This window comes from Phacochoerus africanus, chromosome 3, assembly GCF_016906955.1.
Source record: "Phacochoerus africanus isolate WHEZ1 chromosome 3, ROS_Pafr_v1, whole genome shotgun sequence".
Taxonomy (NCBI): domain Eukaryota; kingdom Metazoa; phylum Chordata; class Mammalia; order Artiodactyla; family Suidae; genus Phacochoerus; species Phacochoerus africanus.
Genome location: NC_062546.1, coordinates 10,712,413 through 10,731,596, shown reverse-complemented (window position 1 = coordinate 10,731,596; position 19,184 = coordinate 10,712,413).

The following is a 19,184-nucleotide window of genomic DNA, read 5'->3' as shown; positions in this document are numbered from 1 at the left end:
CAACAGCCGTTCTTTATATGGTACTTCCTGTGAGCCAGGCATTGTTCAAACAGCTTTAGAAACACGGCTTCATTTAATTCACACACCTTTACAGGGTGAATCCTGTAGTTATCTCTGCTTTACAGATGAGCAACAGAAGCAGAGGTTACCGGACTTGCTCTGGGTCCCACTATGGCCCGTGGCTTCAAGGCTTATGCGAGGTACCTTGAGTAGTTAAAAATCACGGGACCAGAAGGTTGAATAGTTGTTGCTGGGAAGAGGGGGGTGATGGGGCGGTGGTGTTCGGTGGGTGTGGAGTTTCAGCTTTGCAGGTCCTGAGGGTCTGTTGCACCACAACACAAATATACTTGACATGAACAAACTGCACAGAAAAACAGTTCACATGGGAAATATTATGGAGTGTGACTTTTTTTTTTTGCTTTTTAGGTCCGCACATGAGGCATATGGAAGTTCCCAGGCTAGGGGCTGAATCGGATCTGCAGCTTCCCGCCCACGCCATGGCCACAGCCACATCAGATTTGAGCCTCGTGTGCGACCAACACCCCAGCTCACGGCAGCGCCATATCCTTAACCCACTGAGTGAGGCTGGGGATTGAACTCTCGTCCTCATGGATACCAGTCGGTTCTTTTATTCTGAGCCACAACGGGAACTCCACAGTGTATGATTTTTTAAAAACCACAGTTAAAAAATTTGTTAAAAGGAGACCTGATTGGAGTTCCCGTCGGGGCACAGCGGAAACAAATCCGACTAGGAACCACGAGGTTGCTGGTTCAATCCCTGGCCTCGCTCAGTGGGTTAAGGATCTGGCATTGCCACGAACTGTGGTATAGGTCACAGACACAGCTTGGATCTGGTGTGGCTATGGCTGTGGTGTAGGCTGGTGGCTAGAGCTCTGATTAGATCCCTAGCCTCAGGTGCGGCCCTGAAAAGACAAAAGACAAAAAAAAAAAAAGGAGACATGATAAAATTTTTTTCTTTCTTCTTCTTTTTTTTTTAAGGGCTGCACCCACGGCATATGAAAGTTCCCAGGATAGGGGTCAAGTTGGAGCTGCAGCTGCTGGCCTACACCACAGCCACGGCAACACAGCATCCTTCACCCAATGAGCGGGACCAGGGATCGAACCTGCATCCTCATGGATACTAGTCAGGTTCATTTCTGCTGAGCTACAATGGGAACTCCCAGATAAAATTTTTTCTTATTCAAGGTCCAGCCACTTAGATATTCTCCAATGAAAAGGAAAGGTTCAAGGACAATAGGAAGACAGGTGTAAGCAGGAGCGCCCCCAGCGTGGTGTCCCTGGGAGGGCACAGAGATCGGGGACCTGTCTGCCTGCCTTGTGACAGCCGTGCTCCCCTGGCATCACCCCAAGGGCCACACAAAAGTGTGAGAGAGGATTTTGAGTTGGGCGGACCATGAGCTTGACCTAGTATGGCTTTTAAAGTGAGTATGCAGTCACGTTCTTGTGTATTTGTTAATTGATCTTTTCCCAATAAATATAATGAGACTACTAAACACTGTGGCTTTGGGGATTAAACCTCAGATTTATTGCAGCTTTGCACATTGAACCTTTAAAAGAGAGAGGTTTGCAATGTTTTAAAACAAATCCAACAATACAGAAAGATGAAGCGTGAGAAGTACCATCCCCACTTCAACGCTCAGACCCCCGTCTCCCTTGCCTAGAGCAGCCGTGGTTCTCAGGGCCCTGCGTCTCCTTCCTGAGGTGACACACACATGCGTAAACAGAGATGTCAACACACCCTTCTCTTAGACACAAATGTGACCATAATACGCATCATTCCACACCGTGTATTTTTCACTTAACAATGTCCTTTGGAGATTATTCTAGATCAGGACGTGTGGATAGCTTAATCCTTTTAAACAGCTCAATTTACTATTCCTCTCTATGTATGTACACAAGCAGGCCAACCAGTCTCTCTCTCTCTTTTTTGTCTTTGTAGGGCCCCATTCATGGCATATGGAGGTTCCCAGGCTAGGGGTGCAACTGGAGCTGTGAGCTCTGGCCTCCAGCACAGCCACAGCAACGCCAGATCCCAGCCTCGTCTGCAACCTACACCACAGCTCACCACAACGCCAGATCCTTAACCTACTGAGCAAGGCCAGGGATCGAACCCGCAGCCTCATAGTTCCTAGTCGCATTTGTTTCTGCTGCACCACGGTGGGAACTCTCATATACCTACTTACTTCTGTAAAATAACTTTGTTGGGGCAAAGATCTCAATTGTCCATGAAAAAGTACTGCCTGTACATAAAAGAGTCTTTATAAGAGTATAAATTTATAAAGTATACTAAGGAAGAACTTTTGTGTTTTGTTACAAGTTCATTGCTAAAGGGATATTGCCTCTAAGCTTAAATTATACGTAATGGCCCATCTTGGGCACCGTACTTCTCAGGTAACCTGCATAAGCTAAAATACCTTTGTTTAGCTCACAGGTAACTTCCTGACCAGGCCCGCCTGTGAATGGCTGCAGGTAGAAAGAAATGAATGCATCCCTTCTGGAGTCTGGCCTGAACCAGGACTCTCTCCCTCCCGTTTTAGTGTGAAAGAAGCCTGAGCTGTAACTTGGGTAAGACATCAAGCATCAGTCCACTGTCTTCTCAACCTGCTGGCTTTCCAAATAAAGTGGCCATCCTTTGCCCCAACAATACGTCTCTCAACTTATTGGCCTGTCATGCAGGACAAGCCTGGGCTCGGTAACAACACTAGTTCCAAGTGGTGATAGTTAAGTCCAACTTAGTCCAAAAGAGCAGGATGCTTACCTTGTACTTGTCCATCCACAGGTGATGGACAGGTAGGACATAGATAAGCGACACATCATTTTATCTGTGAAGGAAGTCTATCCTTATGAAGTGATACAGAGGGATGAGGGGGGCAGGTGGGCAATGGCTTCTTGAAAACGGATGGCCGGGGCAGACCCTCAGAGAGGGTGGTATTTGAGTTTGAGGACCCCAGAATGAGAAGTGGCCAGACATGTCATCTAGGAAAAGGCTGTGCTTTTCTCATGCTTTCATTATCCGAGTTTTGGAACTGATTGCCAATGGGAGGCTGAAACCGTGAAGTTACTGCCTCGAGCCCACCTACCTAACATAGACCAGATATTAGAGACAGCCTGAAGGACTCCCCGCTGCCAGTATCGAAGGGTCTAGAAGAATGTGAGGAATAAAAGGAAGAGAGAACTTATTCCAGATGCATAGATATTTTGGGGTTCTTACCTCCTCTGTGGAACTTTGCAGACCTGGAGGTTCACAAGCGCATGAGTGGGAAGAGCCGTCTTGACCCCAGGTTGCAGTTCTTAGAAAGACCAATAGGTGGGGGTGAAGGACAAGAAAAGTCAGTACTTCGAAGCATCTGGAGCCCTTGTAATTCAGGTTGAACCAATCACTTGCTTTATCTACCTAGCTCAGGAGTATAAATAAGAATGTGAAGGCCAGGTTCTTCTTCTTCTTTTCCTTTTTATAGCGGCACCTGTGGCATATGGAAGTTCCTGGGTAGGGGTTGAATGGGAGCTGCAGCTGAGGCCTACACCCCAGCCACAGCAATGCCAGATCTGAGCTGCACCTGCTACCTACACCGCAGCTAGCAGCATCACCAGATCCTTAACTCACTGAGTGAGGCCAGGGATTGAACCTGTGTCCTCACGGAGACAAGGTCGGGTCCTTAACCTGCTGAGCCACAACGGGAACTCCACTATTGGTCTTTGGACTGGGGGAGTATGAAGCCCTAGTGTGTGGAGATTTTATGACTGTCACCTCACGTCACCATTGCCCACTCTATGAAGTGGTCATTCTAAGGAAGCCAAGGTGCTCAAGCTGCCCGGGGCCACTCAGGTGGTAAGAGGCAGAGCAGGGTCTGACGTCAGACACCCTGCCCTCTTCAGAAGTTAGTGACCCAGGGGGTCTGAAAAGCACCTGCTCAAAATTGGTCTGTGTGACAACAGCACTGTTCACACTAGCCAAAGGGAGGGAACAACCCAAATGCCCTTCATCTTATGAGGGATAAATAAATGGGGTCTAGCCACCCAGAGGAATATTACTCAGCCATAAAAATGAATCAAGTTCTGACACAGGCTTCAGCATGGGTGAGCCTGGAAAACATTATGTCAAGTGAAAGAAGCCAGACACAAAAGATGACAGGCTGTATGATTCCATTTATATGAAATGTCCAAAGGTGGTAGATCCATAGAGAGAGAAAACAGATGAGTGGTTTCTGGGGGCTGGGAGGAGGGGAAATGGGGCGTGACCGAGGAAGGGGTTCGGGGTTTTTGTTTGGGGAGATGAAAATGTTCTGGAACCGGATAGTGGTAATGATGGTTGCAGGCCATTGCCAAAGTACGAAATGCCACTAATAGCAAATCTTGTATTATGTGCCTCTTTCCATAATGAAAAAAGAGAGAAACCCCCGAGGGTGGGGGGTCAGTCCACCTTCTTCTCTCCTCTTCTGTCTTTTCCTCCCCTGCACCTGTCACAGATGAGATCCCAGGAATTTTCTTTTTTTCTTTCTTTTTTTGCCTTTTCTGGGGCCGCTCCCACGGCATATGGAGATTCCCAGGCTAGGGGTCTAATTGGAGCTGTAGCACCGGTCTATGCTAGAGCCACAGCAACACAGGATCCGAGCCACATCTGTGACCCACACCACAGCTCATGGCAACGCTGGATCCTTAACGCACTGAACAAGGCCAGGGATCGAACCCACAACCTCATGGTTCCTAGTCGGATTCGTTAACCACTGCACCACTGCGGGAACTCCTCTCAGGAATTTTCACATTATATTACACTTGCTGCAAATATCTTGAAATATCATTCATGCTTCTCAATGTCTCCAAATTTTGGTAGTTGTTAGAACCATGGCTCTATCTTATTAGTTAATGGATAATAAAGAAGCTCATTTATTATTGAACCACCCTTTTTTTTTTGGTCTTTTTTTCTTATTAGGGCTGCACCCACGGCATATGGAGGTTCCCAGGCTAAGGGTCCAGTTGGAGCTACAGCTGCCGGCCTACATCACAGCCACAGCCACGCCAGATCCGAGCCATGTCTTCAACCTATACCACAGCCTCACAGCAATGCTGGATCCTTAACCCTCTGAGTGAGGCCAGGGATCAAACCCACAACCTCATGGCTCCTAGTTGGATTTCTTCCCCCTGTACCATGACGGGAACTCCTAAACCACCTATTTGTTTAAAAGGCTAATAACTATATTTCTGTGGATATAAGCTTTAATTTCACTTGGGTAAATACCTAAAATTGAGATTGTTGGGTTATGTGTATATTCAGCTTCACAAAGAAACTGCCAAACGGTTTTCAAAAGTGGCTTTATCATCTCACATTCTCACTACCAATATGTGAGAGTCCCAGCTACTCTCTTTGTCAACACTTGGTGTTGTTTCTTTTATGTTAGCCATTAGAATAAGTGTTTGGCATGAAAAAATGCTCAACATCACTGATCATAAGAGAAATGCAAATCAAAACTACCATGAGATATCACCTCACACCAGTCAGAATGGCCATCATTAATAAATCCACAAATAACAAGTGCCGGAGGGGCTGTGGAGAAAAGGGAACCCTCCTACACTGTTGGTGGGAATGTAAACTGGTACAGCCACTATGGAGAACAGTTTGGAGATACCTTAGAAATCTATACATAGAACTTCCATATGACCCCGCAATCCCACTCTTGGGCATCTATCCGGACAAAACTCTACTTAAAAGAGACACGTGCACCCGCATGTTCATTGCAGCACTAGTCACAATAGCCAGGACATGGAAACAACCCAAATGTCCATCGACAGATGATTGGATTCGGAAGAAGTGGTATATATACACAATGGAATACTACTCAGCCATAAAAAAGAATGACATAATGCCATTTGCAGCAACATGGATGGAACTAGAGACTCTCATCCTGAGTGAAATGAGCCAGAAAGACAAAGACAAATACCATATGATATCACTTATAACTGGAATCTAACATCCAGCACAAATGAACATCTCCTCAGAAAAGAAAATCATGGACTTGGAGAAGAGACTTGTGGCTGCCTGATGGGAGGGGGAGGGAGTGGGAGGGATCGGGAGCTTGGGCTTATCAGACACAACTTAGAATAGATTTACAAGGAGATCCTGCTGAATAGCATTGAGAACTTTGTCTAGATACTCATGTTGCAACAGAAGAAAGGGTGGGGGAAAAATGTAATTGTAATGTATACATGTAAGGATAACCTGATCCCCTTGCTGTACAGTGGGAAAATAAAAAAAAAATTATAAAAAAAAAGAATAAGTGTTTGGTAGTATTTCATTGTGAGTTTATTTGCATTTCCCTAATCCATAATGAGATGGAACATCTTTTCACGTGCTAATTTGCTACCAGTGTAACTTCTCTGATAAAGTATCTTTTCAAATCATTGCATTTCAGAGTTCTTTATAATTTCTACATACAAATCCTTTATCAGATAAGTAATTTATCAATATTCTCCCCCATAACTATATTTCAGTATGGCAGGTTTCTGTTGTGATACAGTACGTGGTTTTTTTTTTTTTTTTTTGGCCACATCCGTGGCACGCAAAATTCCCAGGCCAGGGATTGAACTCAAGCCACAGCAGTCACACCGCCAGAACTCTGACCTGCTGAGTCATCCAGGAACACTGCAAACCAATACATTTCATGCATTAAAAGCCATTGTTCTGAGCAGGTGCCCATGGCCCCTGTTTTAGAGCCGTACTTTCCACATCCTGTCTTATTTAACCTTCAAAACAGCGTTTTTTTGAGGGTCGTGCTGTTATTAGCACTTTATTTATTTATTTTTTTTTTGGTAGAGAGGATGCAGAGATTCAGACAGGTAACTTGGTCAATGTCATCTACCTAGAAAGTTAGAACCTGGACTTGAAGGAGGCTGAGCTTCTGTTCCCAACTATTATGCCACGTTTGCACAAATGGTAACGGAAGCATTGGGGTTAAGGGCTGAAGCTGTTCCGCAGGATTCTCCAAAGACAGAGCCCAGGCACAGAGTGGGCACCAGGAGGAGCAGTCCCTGCCTCTCCCTGGCCATCCCTGGGCGGCTGCCTCTGATTGGTGGGTCCCACCTCACGCGCCTATGCCTTGGCTTCAGGGGAGGCTGGGGAAGAGTCCAGTCATGGAGGGTTGGCTGTGCACCCTGAAGTTGGGGGTTTCTCAAAGCTGCAAGGAAATTCAGACGACAAAACAAAACAAAACAATCAGCCCCCTGCAAACCCAGGCTATAAACCTGGCAGCTCAGGGGGTGCAAACTTCTGGCAGCCGGCAGGCTGTGGGCTGTGGTTGGTGGATAATAGTAATTAGAGTGATTAATCGGATAGTTACTACAGGCCAGTGAATAGGCTCAGTCCTTTACATGCAGTAACTTATTCCACCCTCACAGCCCTATCAGAGAGTTTATCATGGGCCTACCCATTTTACAGAGGAAGAAACTGAGGCTCAGAAAGGGGAAGTTGCTCCCTCTTAATCACCTGTAGTGGTGTCCATCGAATGTGCCTCCCTTTGAGTGGGTCATGTACTCTAAGTCCTGTTATTATCTGGTACATGCAGGCTGCCAGTTCTGGGCTCTAGTTTTACACTGGAGTTTTCCATTGCTGCCCCGTTCTCTATTTGGGGGGATGGAGATTGGGGTGGGGGGATCTCTTGCAGACTCACCTGCACGGTTCTTGATCAGAATTGCCGGTACTGGGCCCAGGCACCTATACTTTTCTAAAGCCCCCAGAAAATTCTGGGTGAGCAGGGCTGAGAACCTCTGGAGAGCTTAAGAAAGACACTTAGTCTGGCTACGTGTGATGAGTCAAGTTTGCACACTGCCACTTACTGGATTGGCTGTGCCTCTTTACAGGCGGGTACCGAGCAGGGCCGAGGTGGGTACTGCGAGGCAGCTGTGGCAGGGGGAGAGGCCTGGCAGCTCACAGTGGGGCTGCTGGGGGTGGGGTAGGGAGCGAGGAGGCGGGCGGGAAGAGCACCCCAGACAGAGGGGACTCCTCAGGCACAAGTCTGGAGCGAGAGAAGGCCTGCTGGTTCTACATGAACACTTTTTTTTTTGGTCTTGTGTCTTTTTAGGGCCACACCCTTGGCACATGGAGGTTCCCAGGCTAGGGGTCTAATCGGTGCTGTAGCCACCGGCCTACACCACAGCCCCAGCAATGCCACGTCTGTGACCTATACCGCATCTCATGGCAATGCCGGATTCTTAACCCACTGAACAAGGCCAGAGATTGAACCCTCAACCTCATGGTTCCTAGTTGGATTCGTTTCCGCTGCGCCACGATGGGAACTCCTACATGGACTCTTATGCCATCAGCTGCAGCTTGCCTGCGCCTGGCACTCCTGCCCTCCTTTCACCCATGTTCTTGGTCGCAGACCCCTATGTGCCTGCAGTTTACAAAAGAGGATGGAGAAGCGAGGGAGCAGGAGGCTGGGCGGGGAGCTGGGCCAGACCGGGAGGACTGGAGACCCGCTACAGACCGGGAGGACTGGAGACCCGCTACACCTCTTGGATTTCAGCCTGAGGGGACTGGGGAGCTGGCCTGTCTTCCTTGGGACTTTTGAAAAGCTTCTGGGTCCCAAAAGCTGGTAGAGATGGTTTGGGGCAGCAGCTAAGGTGACCCGGTTTACTCAGGACTTCGAGCGTGAAAGCTGGCATGATTGGTTGCCCTCTTAGAAGTTAAGTGTCCCCTCATCATTGTCCCCACAGGCTCCCGGTCCCACCAACGTGGGTGTTTCTCAAACTCCACCCTCTACACGCATCACCCAGACTCTTGCGGAAATGCAGACTCTGATTCCACAGGTCTGGGGAGGGGCCTGGGAACCTGCATTACTAACAGGCATCCAGGGGGCACCGTAGTACGGGTCCATGGACCACTGTTTGAGTAGCAAGGGTGGAGAGCACACTCAGGCTCACTCTAAACAAGCTACTTTGGGCCACGACCAGGAGAGCGAAGCTCCACTCACTCAAAAAGCACATTTCACCCCCCCCCAAAAGCACATGAATTTTTCGAGGCCAATAAAACCCTCTACTGGGTTGTCCAGGTCCCCAGCCTCACAGTAAAAATTAGCTGCTGTACATAGTTTTGTTTAAAATCCAAAGCACACCTCCTGCAGAGAGCGCCCATCGCAGGCACGTCTATTTGGTTTGCTTTTCAATTATTGGGTCCCCCCTGCTCGGGCACAGGGGGGTTACATTTTGTATCATTTCTCCCCCTCTCTCCTCCTTTTATCACTCATACTGTCACCCCACAACAGCCTGGGTCAGTGTGCAAATGAAAAACAGTCCCTGGAAGATGAGAATTCTTGCTGGATAGACTGTTGGAAAGAAATTGAAATAAAGATTTTTTTTCCTCTCTTCTCCTAAGCAAGTAGAGGCAGATTGGTTGAAATTGCTGGAAGGAACAACTGTGACATTTGAGCTTCTAGGAATGCTTTTTTGAAGAGCAGGAGTCTCTGTGATCTGTATCTCTCTGGTACATCCCTGGCACCCCTGCTCCCTCTTGCTCCTGCTTATGTAGTGTGTTCCAGGGCTGGGCAGTTCAGCATGGTGGAGCTGGGTGGTGGTGTGTGACCTTGGCAAATTTCTTATCCCAGCTGTAAAATAGGGCTAGTGACTGTGCCTGCTGAGCTGGGCATTCCCTGTTGGCTCCCAGACCCATTCTCTGCCCTGAGAGGCTGATCTTTAGGAACTGAATCCCTTGGGCATCCTGTCTTCAGGCTTTGGGTTGGGTTTGCCATGCGAGGCACCTGCAGAAGAGAGATGGTGAGGAATTTATTACCTGTTTCCTCCTCACTCTGGGCTGCAGCTGTGCTCTTCTCTGCGACCACAGCTCCTGCCAGGCAGATGCCTCTACAGCTCCAGGCCTGGATGGTTGTCAGTTTCTAATTATTGCTTCTCAGCTCCAAATTCACCCTTCAATACCTGCTCTGCGGCGGTGCGGTCCCCCTTTTAAGCATCTCTCCTTTGCAGCGAGTGCCGTGTTAAACTTTCTCAGTAGAGGGCGCTAGAGGGACACTGTTGGTTCTGCTTCTTTTTTTAGCGCTCTCTTTTTATTATTTTTTTCAATTTATCATTCTGTTTTTACCATTCGTCATTCACTTTTGGTCTACGAGGTGGAGCACCGTCTCCAGGACCAGGCCAATCAGAGCATCGCCTCCTAACGGCCTCATTGATTGACTCAGGGCTGGGCACGTGGTCTCGACTACCAATCAGAGCGAATCTCAGGCCAAGGATACCTTGTTCTTTCCTGCTGGACTTGACCTTGAGATGAGGGCCTGGGGCGCTGCAGCCATGTTATCACCAAGAAGGGAGAGTCGCCTCCAGGTGGAACAGGAGTATTCACCTGGGAAACATGGGGGTAAGGCTGACATGGTGGAGATTTTAAAACAGGGAGAAACAGACTCCCCATGACACTGAACTGGGACCTGGGGACTTTTCAGTGATATGAGCCTATGAATTCTTTCCTCCACCACCACGCTCCTAACTCCCCTCTCCTCCAAAGCCAGTTTGCATTGGATTTTCTGCTATTTAGAAACATAGTAATCCTGCCTGGTGGAATATCGATTTCAATTTTTACAAAAGGGCTTTAGGGAAATAAAAAAGACTAACTATGTATTCTCTTTGCCAGGCACTTTACTACATCTGAAGAAGGAAGGTGTGTTATCACGGTCCCCCTTGCCAGGTGAGGAAAACAATGCCCAGAGAAGGTAGGTAACCAGTTCAAGGCCACCCAGCTGGTCAGTGAGGGCAGCAAGTGATGGACCCAGCAGAGTAGAAGCCAACTGTCCACCTTCTCAAGTGGCCAGAGGGAGTCCACACTGGCCGTGTAGGAGGGTAGGGGCAAAATCTGGCTCCCTGAGTAACTGTTCAACACTGCAGCTCCCCACATTCATTCTCTGCTAATGAAAAGATCTCCAAATTGCGGTTCTGCCAAGTCTTTTGGAACGAAGTGTGAACATGCATTTGTAATTAGCAGTCGCCGCTGTGTAGGCAAATGAGAAATGTGTGAAAGTCCCTTGAAATGTTATAAAAAATCAGGCAAAAGCATACCTCTGCTCGCTTGTGTATATTATTAATTTATCAGACCCTTTTCATCATTGCTGGCTGCGTTTGGGGGGAATAATTAGCAATAATAGCAATAGCTACTATTTATTGAGCATTGACTATGGGCCAGAGCCTGTGCCGGGTGCTTTGTATTCTTTATTTAATTCTCATATCATCCTATGTGGTGGGTGTTATTGCTCCCTTTCTTTTATTTTCTTTTTTTTAAACAGAGGATGAACTAGTTGTTCAGCAACTTGCCCAGGGACAAACAGCAGGGCAGTGGCTTGTCAGGGAGTTGAACTTGAGATTCTTTGGCTCCAAAGCCGAATTTCTGTTTGTCCTGGACTTGCAACACTTGCTGCTCCTCCAGGTTGTCTCAGTCATGCAGTAGTGTGTGTCTATTCAGTGTGGTTCAAATTAAGAAAACTGTGGATTGTCCCTTCTGAAGACCAGACTAGTGTGGCTAGTGTGCTAAGTTCAGCTTTTAAATGCCATTATTGTTAAGGATGGCTTGATAGACTCTTCCTGGACTTCTACTTCAGATTCAGGTATCAGTTAATTAAAATGACAGAAACCCAATTTATTGGATCACATGAATAAAAAGTCCAGAGGAAGAGATGGCTTCAGGCACCGCTGGTTCCAGGGACTCATTGTTGACATTATTGTCTCTCTTTCCATCCTTGGTTCTGTTTCCTCTGTATTAGCTCCATTCTTAGGCTCCCATATCTATACTGTTCAGTGAGGAAGAGAGAGGGTCTTTGCTAATAGGGCCGATAAAGATCCTGACAACCATTTGGAAGATGAAATCCAGGACGAGGCAGCTCTAAGATACCCTCAAGGACCCACATACCTATTTTCCTGTTCTGCCACTCTTAGTACTTGGCTTATATCTTTAGCGTCACCTCATTGTCCAAGAGGGCTGTTAGGGATCCAGCAATCACATCTATGTTCCAGGAATAGGAAGAACAGAAGGATCATCTCCTTTTTAAGGAGTCTATTCAAAGTCCCCTACAAGAATTTGCTTATAACTTGCTGGCCAGAACTTTTTCATTTGGCCACATCTAGGTTCAGGGGAGGCTGAAAAATTGTCTTTAGCTCAGTGGTTGTGTGCCCCGATCGAATTGGGATTCTGTTAGTAAAGAGGCGGGGCAGAATGGGTGTAGCTTGACCAGAAGAATTTCCTTCGCAGTGGCCATTGCCAGATGCTGGGGAGGCAAAGAGCAGGTGCTCACCACACTTGGCAGCTAGTGTTGTGCGGAGGTCTGATAGCTCCTCCTCAGGGGAACAGATATTTTAGAAAGGGTTCTGGGTTAGAGGCCAAAGGTTCTTATGGCTGATTCCAGTTCTGCCACTAACTGGCCATGTGGTCACACACACCTCATTTTGCCTTTTGTGTTTTAGTTTCTCCAACTATAAAATGGGGACAATAGTCATATCAGCTGGGGGTGGGGTGGGGGAGGGATGGATTGGGAATCTGCGTTAGCAGGTGCAAAGTATTACACATAGAATGGATACACAGCAAGGTCCTACTGTATAGCACAGGGAACTATAGTCAATATCCTGGGATAAACCATAACAGAAAAGAATATAAAAAGTGTGTGTGTGTGTGTGTGTGTGTATCTCACTTTGCTGTACAGAAGAAATTAACACAGTATTGTAAATCAACTACAATACAATTTTTTAAAAAGGAAAAAGAATAGTCACATTGGCTGGATATGCCTCTGACAGCAAGCAGAGAATGCTTGAGTAGCAGTAGGGTGACCAGCTCATCCTGGTTTTCCTGGGACTTTTCTGGGTTTACCACTGAATTCTAAATATAAATATAGCATCCTGGGAGCACCTTGAGTTCCAGGCTGGGATGGTTGGTCACTCCAAGTAGGAGTAACTTAAATCAGAAAGGCAGTTATCAGAGCTCCCGTTGTGGCTCAGTGGGTTAAGGACATGACATTGTCTTCCTGAGGATGCAGGCTCTATCCGTGGCCTCATTCAGTGGGTTAAGGATCTGGCCTTGCCACAAGCTGCAGTGGAGGTCACAGATGCAGCTCGGATCCTGTGTTGCTGTGGCTGTGGTGTAGGTCGGCAGCTGCAGCTCCAAATCGACCCCTAGCCTGAGACCTTCCATATGCTGCAGGTGCGGCCATAGAAAGAAAAAAAAAAGGCTTTTATCATTGGGAGGCAGGTGTCCCTGGGTGAATTCAGCAGCTTGCTGATGTCTTCATGGACCCAGGCAGGCTCTCTGCATCTGTCTCTCTGAGATCCACCCTCCTTGGCAGGTTGGGTTTCCTTCCTCCACCTTGCCATCCGCGGGGAGTGAGGGTAGCTGCCCAGCTCCACCACCTGTTGTCCTAGAAGCAGGGGCTGAGGTGGGGATTTGGGGGCATGTGGTTTACTGAGATGTGCTCTCAGGAGAAAACTCAGTGGAGAAGGGAAGCAGGTCTGGGCAGGGGAAAAAGGCAAGGTGTGGTTTGGGCTGGAGTTTAGTTTCTGCCTGAAACCATGGGGAGCCCGGGGGCATGAACGGCATCACTGAACAAGTCGCACCTTGAGGCCAGGGGCTGAGGACGGGCACCCCCGTGTCAGCCAGTCAGTGGCCGTGAGTTGGCTTGGTGGGGTGGGGGTGTAACCTTGCAGGCATCTCTGGATGCAGTGACTCCCTGGAGAGGGGGCTGCTGTGGGTTGTGACAACACACCGCGTCTGGGGACTGGACACCCAGAGCATCTTGTACCCATGTCCTCACTCCACAGCATCTAGGACAGATGGGAGGAGAGGGGAGATGAGGGCTTTCTCTTCTCAGAGGGAAAAGGTGCCCAGAAGCCAATGACAGACTTGCTCTGGGGGGGGTGGTGGTCACTGGCCAGCCCTGGGTCACGTGCCCACGTCTGATGACTCATTGGCAAAGGACGATGGGAGGAGCATCGTTGGCATAGACCCTGGGACGTGGCAAAGGGAGGACCTGCTGGTGGGGAGGACGGGGAATGGCTTTCCTGTGAGCAACCATGGTGTCTGCTCCCACAACCCCCACCTCCAAAGCCGCGGTGAGGCCCAAGTGCTGGCCGCACTCTGGAGACACAGGTGGTTGTGAACTATTTTCCCCTCCAGCTCTTTCCTGGTCCTGCAGGCAAGTATGTTAGGCCTGCCCAGCAGAGACGAGACCACCCTCATGGCTCTCCTGGACCCTGAGCTGAATTTCTGGGCAGGCACGGGCTCTTGCCTCGGGCACGGGGAGGAGCCCGCGGGGGCGGGATGCGGGCAGCCCAAGTCTTCGCTGGAAACCATAAACCCCAGTGTTTGGGGATGTACCTTCTTCAACCAGGCCTTCCAGTTTATTCGCCTCTGAAAGCCAAGCACGGCCCAGAGGCCCCGGATGGAGAAGACTGACGAGCCGAGGGCAACAGAATAAAGGTACTGCCTCGCCCCCGCCAGCTCCCCTTCCTTCCCCACAACTGTCCTCAGAAACCTTGATTCATTCTCCCTGCTGAGTCATCTTCATGCCTAATTCCCAAGACCCCTGAACTTCTAAGGGAGGCATTTCCCATCAAATTGTCTTTATGGAGAAGTAGCTTCTGTTTAGCAGTGATTCTGCTAAATGGGGTCACATAGCCCTCTCCGTGGGCTTGTCATTACTTAACGGACTTGTCACTCCTTTCTTGGGCCCTGTGACTACGTAATAACACACACAGAGGAATCACGACTGCCACGTAATCCAGACCTGGGGTGGAGGCTTGTAAGGTTCTTAGTCTCCCCCAGCCCTATTTTTATGTATGTATGTATTTATTTTTTTTCCCAGCCCTGTTTTTAAAGGCAAGGGCCCTTGGTGGCTTTAAATTTATTACAACATATTTATTTATTTGGACTTTTAGAGGTCACGTGGGTGGCATGTTCTTGCCAGAAAAGGAAATGAAAAAAACATTTCAGGCCCTGTGTTGTGTTTTCTAACGCCTGCACAATCATTTCATACGTTTAACTCAAAACACATGGGTGTCGCTGGAGGACTCAGTTCACACTGTGGAGGTGGCTTCCAAGCAGAGGTCATCAGGTGACGTGGGGTCAGGGACTGTTTGCCTGTCATAACTGTGGTGCCAGCACACAGGAACAGATTTAATGACAGTCATGCCCCTGCATGTATGAAATATGTGTGTGTATTTTATAGGACTCTGCATAGAAGTTAGGGATTCACAGATTTTTATTCTTATTTTTGGTCTTTTTAGGGCCCCACCAGCAGCATATGGAGGTTCCCAGGTTAGGGGATGAATCAGAGCTGCAGCCGCCAACCTACACCACAGCTCATGGCAACACCAGATCTGAGCCACATCTGCGACCTACACCACAGCTCATGGCAACACCAGATCCTTAACCCACTGAGTGGGCCCAGGGATTGAACCTGCATCCTCATGGATACTAGTTGGGTAATGAACTAGTATCAGTAATGAACTGCTGAGCCACAAAGGAAACTCCCACAGATTTGTTTATTCGGCAGATATTAACTGAACACCTAGTAGGTTCTAGGTGCTGTCGCAGACTGGGGTGCCCTCTCTCATGGCACTGACCATCTAGTGGGGAGAGAAGGCCCATGAGCAATACCTATATAAGGTATCAGGTGAGAATAAGGGTCTTAGAGAAGGATGAAGCAGCTTCAGTGGCTAAGTGTTTTTATTTTTTTGTCTTTTTGCCTTTTCTAGGGCTGCTCCCGAGGCATATGGAGGTTCCCAGGCTAGGGGTCTAATTGGAGCTGTAGCCGCCACTGGCCTATACCAGAGCCACAGCAACGACAGATCCGAGCCGCATCTGTGACCTACACCACAGCTCACAGCAACGCCGGATCCTTAACCCACTGAGCAAGGCCAGGGATCAAACCTGCAACCTCATGGTTCCTAGTCGGATTCGTTAACCACTGCGCCACGACAGGAACTCCAGTAAGTGTTTTTAAATATAGATTTTATTATTATCCAGGTGTGGTTAGGCCAACAGATTAAGAGACAATTGCCATCGAAACCATAGTTTGGGAAGTTCCCTTGTGGCACAGTGGGTTAAGGATCTAGCGTTGTCACTGCAGCAGTTTGGGTTGCTGCTGTGGCATGGGTTCAATCCCTGACCCAGAACTTCCACATGCCATGGGTGGAAGAAAGAAAAAAGTGAGGATAATTTGTTACACGCATAGTTCCTGGAGGAGGGGGCATGCCACACCCTGGCGGGGGCCCCTGGGGAAGCACCAGGGCTGGTCGGAGGCAGGGTGGGGGGAGGAACAGTGAGCCAGAGCTTTATTGTGGGTTTTGAGGGAAGGAGTGCATGAAGCAGGGCAAGCAGGCTTAGGTTTGGCAAGTCTTAAAAATTTCAGTGGGCTCAGGGGCATGGGGTTGTCTGATCTGGCCCCGCAAGGATTAGGGCAGGTGGACAGTGGCCTGAAAAAGGAGCTGGCAGGAGGTGGCTAAGGGCATGGCATCTGGATTGGTTGGTTTGTATTTGAAAAGCATGCTGGTGGGTGGGTTGTTTATTTTCTCCAGAAATTGCCATCTCTGGGAGGAGCTGCTCCTCCAGGGTCTGAAAGGCCCTGGATGTCAAATGATCAGAAGGCAGAAAAGCCATGGTTAATACACTGGGGGCCATGCTGGTAGTGATCTCTTATACAGGCTGTGGGGAGGAGGTCAGATAAAGCCTCTTCGCTGAGGTGACATTTGAGCAGAGACCCTGATGCAGAGAGGGAGCACATGGCTATACCTTAGCCAAGAGACTTCCAGGCGGACGAAGCAGCGGGTGCATCGACCCTGAGGTGGGACTGTATTCTGTCTCTTCACGTTGGTGTAGCTGGAAGGAGAGACCAGGAGACCAGGTGACCAGGGAGGTGGTGCCGAAGGGGGCTCTGGCTTTGACCGGATGGAAAGCCTCCAGGTTGCAGGGGAGGCCCTTTGAGCAGAGAGTGAATATGATCTGACTTGTGTTCCAGTGGGGTCCCTCTGCTGCTGTGCAGAGAACAGATGGGAGGGGAGGCAGGAGAGCAAGGAAACCAAGGGGGAGGCCCCGGAGACAATCCACCGGGGAGAGGATAGGTGCGTGGCCGCTGGAGGAGGTGGGGATGGGGGCGTGGCCGCTGGAGGAGGTGGGGATGGGGGCGTGGCCGCTGGAGGAGGTGGGGATGGGGGCGGGGTCGCTGGAGGAGGTGGGGATGGGGGCGGGGTCGCTGGAGGAGGTTAAGATGGGGGCGTGGCCTCTGGAGGAGGTAAAGTGATCAGAAACCTGATAGAAGCTAACAGGACTGGATGGGGAGCCAGTTGGGGAAAGAGAGGGAGAGATGGGGAACTGTGTTAGGTGTTCCTCCGAACGTGTGAGGCCATTTCAGCAAGTGAAAATGAGTGAAAAGCAGGCGCTCTTCGGCGGATGTCTCTCTCCACGCTCCCACGGCCCTGCATCCGCACCCCTACCATCCCACATGTACAGAGATGTTTCATGTACGTGTCTTTTTCTCCATTACATTATCAGCACCTCTGGGGCAGGCAGGGACTGAGGCCAGTTCTGTTGTTTTGTTTGGTTGTTTTGTCCCTAGTTGCTCCGGGAGGGCCTGGCTCAGCGTAAGGTCTCTGGAAATATTTGTTCAAAGAGGGGTGACTTTGCAGATCTGAGTTTTCTCCCTGGGAGGAAGGGCGCTCCCCGCGGGGCCGTGCTTCCGTACCCACAGGCCCCCACGATGGCTGGTGGAATGTCTGGGGCTTCCCCACCCCTGGGCCCCCTCTGCTTGGATGGCTGCCCCTCCCCATCCCCCAGGTCCCCTCTTAAATGTCACCCCCTCGGAGTCCTTCCCTCTCCTCAGTGGCTGCTCTCCGCCTCTGCTTCCGGCCCCAGTCGCTGTCGCTAGGTCACCATGTGCTCACCAACATCAGAAGGTATCTTCTTCAATTCCCATTTCACTCTTTCTCTCCCCATCGCTGAGCAGGGGCATCAGGGCAGGGCCTGTCCCTGAAACATTCACTGTGACTGGAGGTGACGTTGGTGGCCATTCTGATTCCCCTCCAGTGGGAGGGGTACCCGTGCCCTCCAGCTTTGGGACTGGTTGCTAAAGGCGCCCTCCTGTGCCCCTCCGGAGGCTGGCTTGGCTGGTGAGAGGTTCTGCAGGATATACTTGGGATGCCCAGAACCAAGGAGAGGCAAGTTGTCCAGGTTATGCAAACACAGAGGCAGATCCTGTCTTTATTTGGTTCATCATGGATTTTTAGCATTAATCTTGATTTAAAAAAAAATGCTGCATTAAAATGTGATTCATCCTGGGAGTTCCTGTTGTGGGTCAACAGGTTATGAACCTCACAAGTACCCATGTGAGGTTCGATCCTTGGCCTTGCTCAGTGGTTAATGATCTAGTGTTCTGTGAGCTGTGGTGTAGGCTCAACTGGAGATGGGGATGACCATGTGACCTAAAAAATGACAAATTTGGGAAAGATCTGCTTTGCTGTTCCCCCTAGACAAGTGATTTTCTCTCACCATTCTTCGCCGAGTGGTTTTAGTTGCTTGAACCAGGGTCTTAAGGGAGGCCCGACTGGGGCAGGGGACAGAACTGTGCCCCACACTTCAATCAGAACAGCCCTTATTTGATTTGATTTATAGCTGTGCTCATACATCAGATTCATATTGCTAAAAAAAAAAAATGCAAAAGCCACCAGGGTCAGGTTGATAATGGTCCTAGAAGTGGCTAGTTCCGTGTCCTGAGGCACCTTCTTTTTTTCTTTCTTTCTTCTTTTTAGGGCCGCGCTTGTGGCACATAGAGGTTCCCAGGCTAGGGGTCTAATTGGGGCTGTATCCACCGGCCTACACCACAGCCTCAGCACCTTGGGATCTGAGCTGCATCTGTGACCTATACCACAGCTCACAGCAATGCTGGATCCTTAATCCACTGAGGTCAGGGATGGAACCTTCGTCCTCAAGGATACTAGTCAAGTTCGTTACTGCTAGGCCACAACGGGAACTCCTGCAGTCAGATTCTTAACCCACTGCACCACAGCGGGAACTCTCTCTGGATTCTTAATTAGGGCCAGGGATCCTTAAGTCCCACTCTGGGCGTGAAAAGTCAGTATCTCAAGCCCCTTTTCCCTCAGAGGGCATCTGGCCTCCACTTTGGCCACCAGGACTGACCAGA